Source organism: Echeneis naucrates, chromosome 1, assembly GCF_900963305.1.
Source record: "Echeneis naucrates chromosome 1, fEcheNa1.1, whole genome shotgun sequence".
In the NCBI taxonomy this organism is placed as follows: domain Eukaryota; kingdom Metazoa; phylum Chordata; class Actinopteri; order Carangiformes; family Echeneidae; genus Echeneis; species Echeneis naucrates.
In genome coordinates, this window is record NC_042511.1 from 19,754,564 (window position 1) to 19,761,275 (window position 6,712).

The 6,712-nt window shown below is 40.8% G+C and overlaps 1 pseudogene; it reads left to right on the forward strand.

Moving 5' to 3' along the window:
- The first annotated feature begins 4,450 nt into the window (after positions 1-4,450).
- On the forward strand, positions 4,451-5,821 carry LOC115040022 (piggyBac transposable element-derived protein 4-like; annotated as a pseudogene).
- Positions 5,822-6,712: the final 891 nt, after the last annotated feature.

Genomic DNA, 6,712 nt, shown 5'->3' on the forward strand with positions numbered 1-6,712 from the left:
AAAGTTTGAAAAGGGAAGAAAGAAAAGAAAGAAATAAATAAGAACAATAGATAAAATCAGATAAAATCAGTTGTTAAAATATAATTAGATTTTAAAACACAGGCTTAAAAGTACCAGTAGATTTGGAGCTTTATTCAAATGCAGCTGAGAATAGGTGTGTCTTCAACCTGGATTTAAATACATTGAGTGTTTCAGCTGATCTGAGGCTTTCTGGGAGTTTGTTCATGTGGAGACGTGGAGTGTAGAAGCTGAATGCAGCTTCTCCATGTTTTACATGCATGTAAAAAAAAAACAAATCCAGATGACCTGAGGGGTCTGGAAGCTTCATACAGGGTCAGGAGGTCACTTATGCATTTTGGTCCTAGACCATTCAGAGCTTTATATATTTATATATAAATTATATATAGCATCAGAACTTTAAAAGCTATTCTCTGATGGACAGGCAGCCAGTGTAAAGACCTCAGAGCTGGGATAATGTGGTCCACTTTTTTGGTCTTAGTGAGGACTTGAGCAGCAGAGTTCTGAATGAGCTGCAGTTGTCTAACTGACTTTTTAGGTAAACCTGTAAAGATGCTGTTACAATAGTCAAGCCTACTAAAGATCAATTCATGGACTAGTTTTTCCAGGTACTGCTGGGACATCAGCTCTTTTAACATTGATATATTCTTAACTTCTTGGTGCAGTCCCCCTAGTGGTTGGGACATCGGCATCCCAAACCAATAAACATATAAAAGGCGCGCTTCATGCAGCGACAGTAGGCGGGGTTTAGTGAAAATTTCACTGCAGTCGTCTTTAACACAGTTTCAGCTGCATGTGCAAGAATTTTGACGTTTCTGGGTGCTCCGGTTTTATCATAGTTACTGAAAATGTGTCAGACCGTCGGAGATGACGACAAGACAACAAGCGGTATCACGTCAACAACAAAGGGACTGTAAACATATGTGTACTGTCTTTACCCCGTTTCTTTCACCTCCTAAAAATCGTTTACAGTCACAGAAACAACACCAAAGTGCAGAAATGGAGTTTATTTCCCGATAAAGGTTTCAACAAGCCTGCTCACCAAAAACAAAAAGAGTCGCACGTAGTTTTCTGTCTCCGTGAAGTACGAACATTCTTCGATCTAACACTGACTAAAACACCAAATAAAACCACAAGCTTGGCCTCGTTTTAAAGCCGAAGATGTGCCCAATAATTAGACAGGACAGTCCTGCGTAACAGGACTAGAGGTACACGGGACAAACAGGCAGTGATGCACTCACGCCAGGACGTACCCGTTGACGTCACGGAAGTCCCTTTAACTCGGTGTTTACTCTGTGTTTACTCGGATTTTACTGTCGTTTTTGTTACTGTTGTGGAGAAGTTTGACTCTTTTTTACACCAAAATGGAGAATATGGCGTTTACACCGACGGAGCTGCTGCAGTAAGGACGAAAATGGCGGCGATGTCAACGATGGCTGTCTGCAGCCAGCTGGTCCCTTTGTTTAGTCTCTACTCCATGTCAACACGTAAACAATGGACATTTCGAATAAAAGTGTGTTTTTACTGCCCCAAGTTTTACTGTAATTATGAAATTTATAATAAGACCGTACAATAAATTTCATAACGTCATTTTTCGAAGGTCTTTGTTTATTGTGATAGTGGGATGACTTTGTTATTGCCTTTATGTGTTGTTCCAAATTTAGGTCTGAGTCCGTCACTACACCCAAATTTCTGGCCTGGTTGGTGGTTTTTAGGTGTATAGATTGGAGCTCTGTGGTGACCTGTAATTGTTTCTCTTTGTTTCCAAAGACAATTACCTCAGTTTTGTTTTTGTTTAGCTGGAGAAAGTTGTGGCACATCCAGTCATTAATCTCCTCAATTCATTTACCAAGAGCCTGTACAGGGCCTCAGTCTCCTGGAGACATTGTAATATATATCTGCGTGTCATCTGCATAGCTATGGTAGTTTATTTTGCTGTTCTCTATAATCTGTGCCAGTGGGAGCATGTAAATGTTAAACAGAAGAGGTCCCAGGATGGAACCTTGGGGAACTCCACATGTGATTCTTGTCTGCTCAGACGGAAAGTTACCTATTAAAACAAAGTACTTCCTGTTCTCTAAGTATGTTTTGAACCAGTTAAGTTCAGTTCTGGAAAGACCTGCCCAGTTCTCCAGTCGTTTGAGTAATATATTGTAGTTAACTGTATCAAATGCAGCACTGAGAGTGAAACTAAGACTGACATTTTTCCACCATCTGTGTTCAGACATATCTCATTAAACACTCTGGTCAGAGCAGTCTCAGTGCTGTGGTGCTGTCTAAAACCTGACTCGAAGGCATCATAGCAGTTGTTTTGTCTTAACAAATGATTAAGCTGTTGAAAAACCGCTTTTTCAATTATCTTACGTAAAAATGGGAGATTTGAGATGGAGGACAAGGACCAGTTCCCAATCTGTAACAGGTCTGACTCCAAAACCTTTGAGACCTTTTAGAAAAAACCTGTTGCCAGGGTGTCTAAACAGCAAAAGGAGTTGTTCAGCTGATGTAAGATATCCTCCAGGTCTTTGCTGTTAATGGTTTGAAACTGTGTCATGGTGTTTAAATCGGTTTTCGGTGAACACGGTACATGTGCTGAACCTGCTGCTAATGTACCAACTCCTTGTCTAATATTTTGGATTTTATCTGTGAAGAATTTGGCAAAGTCATTGCTAGCTATGGTGGAATGAAATTCAGTTGCCACTGACGCAGGACGGTTTGATAGCCTGTCCACTGTGGCAGGTGTTAAAGATTTCACTACTGTTTTCAGTTATACACCGTTTTCAGATCACTGCTGTTAAGACATTTGCATGCACTGAAATTGTACTCTGAAAGAAAACACAGGAATGATCAGACACAGTAACCTTCGAGATGCTCAGACCCTTAGAGACACGTAAGTCAAGAGTATGTCCCCTACTGTGCATGGCCTCTGTTACATGCTGAATCAGCCCAAAGTTGTCCAGAATACTACTCAGGTCTTTGTGTGACGAGATGGATATTAAGGACCCAAAAACGGCCAGACAGGTGGAACAGTAAAACAGTTTTTATTGTGATAGAAATTGTTGGAACGAAGGTAGTCCGGAGTCCAGGGTGGAACGAAAAGGTGAGAGAGAGTGCTGGTCTGGGAGCTGGTTTTGAGGCACGGAGGGAGACACTGGAAAAAACAGAAAATAGGAAGATTGTCATCAAGGTAAGTCACCACAATAAGTTTCTATTTCCAAAATACTCAGCTGAAGCAAGGAGGCGCTGTGTACCACTGCATAGAGGCAATAATACTCTGGCACTGAGGCTGAAGTCCGCAGCTGTCTCATAGGCCTGGAGATGTTGATTGGCAACAGGTGAGTGCGATCAGCCTCAGAGCCACGGGCGGGGGATGGGAGCAGCCGCTGGGGAAAGGTAAGCCACCCACACACAGCACAGACAGGAAAAGGAACTCCGGTGACAGTTTTTCTTAATAAAGGCCTTAGTCCAGAACCACCACACTTTGGTCCTTTTGTCCTGAGAGTTGTCCACATGTATGTTAAAATCACCAACAATAATTATATGGTCAACATCAACACAGATCATAGACAGCAGTTCACTGAGGCCATCAAAAAAGTCTGCACAGGGGGTCTGTAAACATTCAGAAACAGGACTCTGGATGAGGCCTTCAGCTGTATAGCCAGATATTCAAGACTGAAAACTTCGAGGAGATAACTGCTTACATTGAAATTATTCATATAAGACCGCAACCTCCCCTCCACTCCTGCTTACTCTTGCCTGACTGATAAAACTATAACCAGGAAGGGTTGACTCAATGAGAACAGCGGCACGGTTATTTTGGTCTAACCAAGTTTCAGTTAAGAACATAAAATCCAGGGTGCGCTCAGTGATAAAATCATGAATTAAAAATGTTTTCTCAGCTTAAGACCTAACATTTAATAAAGCCAACTTAAGTGTTTTAGAGGTATTATTTTCCCTCTCGTGTTAGGGAGCAGTCTGTGGCACACAAGGTATGTTTACTTTATTTAACCCTCGTGTTGTCCTGCCGGTCAAAAATGACAACCACCATGTTTAGATGCAAAAAACAAACAAGCAAACAAACCATATAACACTTTTTTTCAATTTTATTGAAAAAATTTTTTATGGCGTTTCCTAAATGGACCCCAACATTAAAAAAAACCTGTGTGTTATAAAAGCATTTACATGACAGAAAAACGTTCAAAGGCCACATACACAAACTCTCTCTAACACACACACAAACAACAAAGAAACTGTTAATGTACTAATTGAACTTAAATTTGCACCTGCACCTGCACCTCTGACCTGCAGCTAACCCCTCACATCACATAAGATCCCAGACAAAACAAAAAAACGTAATGTAAAACAAATTTAAAATTACCCAAGCTGACAGAGAGACATTTTTATCCAAGAACAGTAAAATAACATGGTCCTTAGGATGACCCCATGGCCAAGAAGACATTCACCTGCCCATGCCAAAGACACCACCTCCACTTTCCTCCTGTTGATCACACCAGCCATACTGAAAATGACAAATTCACGTAAATATGCAGACAACTGGAAAAATATGGATCAGACTGACCTGTGTGGCTGCATAGGAATTTCGATCTTAGCAGGTGTCTATAGGTCTTGTGGTGAGGCTACATCTAGTCTCTGGGATGCAGAGAGTGGAAGGGCAATTTTTCATGCCACAATGCTGCTGAAAGTTTTCCACACTTTTTCAAGAATGCTAAGATTTGACAACCGTGAGTCAAGACCAGCAAGGGGTGTGACGGACAAACTGGCAGCCATCAGAGACATCTGGGACAAGTGGTTTGAGCGTCTGCCATACCTTTACAACCCTGGACCTGAAGTCACAGTAGATGTGCAGTTGGTTCCATTCAAAGGTAAATTTTTATTTTCGAATGTTACTTACCTGAAACTTATATTTTCGCTTTGTTGAGTCATGTGATTTTTTTCTGTGACACTCACTCTCACTACTGATTGAAATCTTTGTCTTTTTTTTTTTTTTTATCAGGTCGCTGTCCTTTCCGGCAGTATATGCCAAGCAAGCCAGCAAAATATGACATCAAAATATGGGTGGCCTGTGATGCAAATTCCAGCTATGCATGGAATATGCAAGTCTACACCGGTAAGCTGCCCAGTGGAGCACCAGAGAAGAACCAGGGGATGCGTGTTGTACTTGATTTGATGGTTGGACTGAGAGGGCACAACATGAAATGTGACATCTTCTTCACCTCCTATGAACTAGGCCAGTAGCTCCGGAAAAGGAAAAAGACAATGGTTTGCACTGTTCTGAAAAACTAGCCTGAACTCCCCCCTGCGCTCCTCGCAACAAGAGGGAGAGTGGTCTTCTCGACAAAGTTTGCCTTCGGCCCCACCACCACTCATGTTTCTTACCTCCCAAAAAAGAACAAGAACATGGTCCTGTTGAGTACACTGCACAAGGCACCTGAAATCACTGATCGTGAAGACAGGAAGCCAGCCATCATACTGGACTACAACCGCACTAAAGGGGGACAACCTTGACAAGGTTATTGGAACGTACAGCTGCAGAAGGATGATTGCACGCTGGCCCTTGGTCATCTTCCACATCTTTGATGTCTCATCATACGATGCCTTTGTGATATGGCAGACGGTCCACCCAACATGGATGGCGGAGAGGAAGAACAGGAGCAGGATCTTCCTGGAGCAGTTGGGAAAGGTTCTTGTCACCCCATGCATTGCAAGAAGGGAGTGCCTCCCCTGCACAGAAGCCTATGCAGGAATTGTGAGAGCTGCTCAGGGAGCTGAAGGGACTGCAAGATGAAAGTTGTGTGCTGCATGTGAGAAATACGTCTGCAAAGCCGATACTCACGTTTGCACATACTGTCCCACATGTGCTAATGTTCAATGTTAAGCAACCTTTTGCTGTTTTGTTATTAGACAAGAGAAGAGAAGAGAGAAGAGGTGTATTTGATAATTCACTTCCTAAACAATATTAACAAAGAATAAACTGTTGAATAAAAGTTACTTTTCCTTTCAATAAAATTAATTCAATAGTCATTTCTTCACATTGATATAATAGTAATAATAAACCTTTACTGTATAAAAGAAAACTATTATGACATTTGGATTGTGGTAAACGAAATAAAAATATAAAAAATATTTAAAAAAAAGAAAGAAAATAAATAATAATCATATTCACTAGTGAACATCTTTTTTCAGTTAGAAAAAAAATTATGATAAAATTGAATAAAATTTTGTTGATTTGATAAATAACAGGATGTTTCATCATACAAAATAGATATTGGATTTAAAATGCAAGTAAGCTGCTTTATTTTAGGGCTTTGGTGTAGACAGCCTCTGTCTACAGGCAGAATTCGATGTTCTGATGACACAACATGCTACTGAACTTCTACAAATAAGGTTCAACTTCTATGAACATGGTGATAAGACCAGCAAATTGTTACCACACTAATTAATCAGGCATCAATATCTCACCTTATCCCACAAATTTGTATTAACTCGCATCACACCACTTAACCCATGGAAATTAATAATGTGTTTAAGGAATTTACATGTACATGTACATTAGTAATCTGCTCAAGATGCCACTCCTGATTTTGACAATTTTTTTGAAAATTTGGGCATTCCCTTGCTCAATCAATCATCTGCCGAAGAGTTAGAGAGGCCAATCACGATTTATTTAATGCAGCTG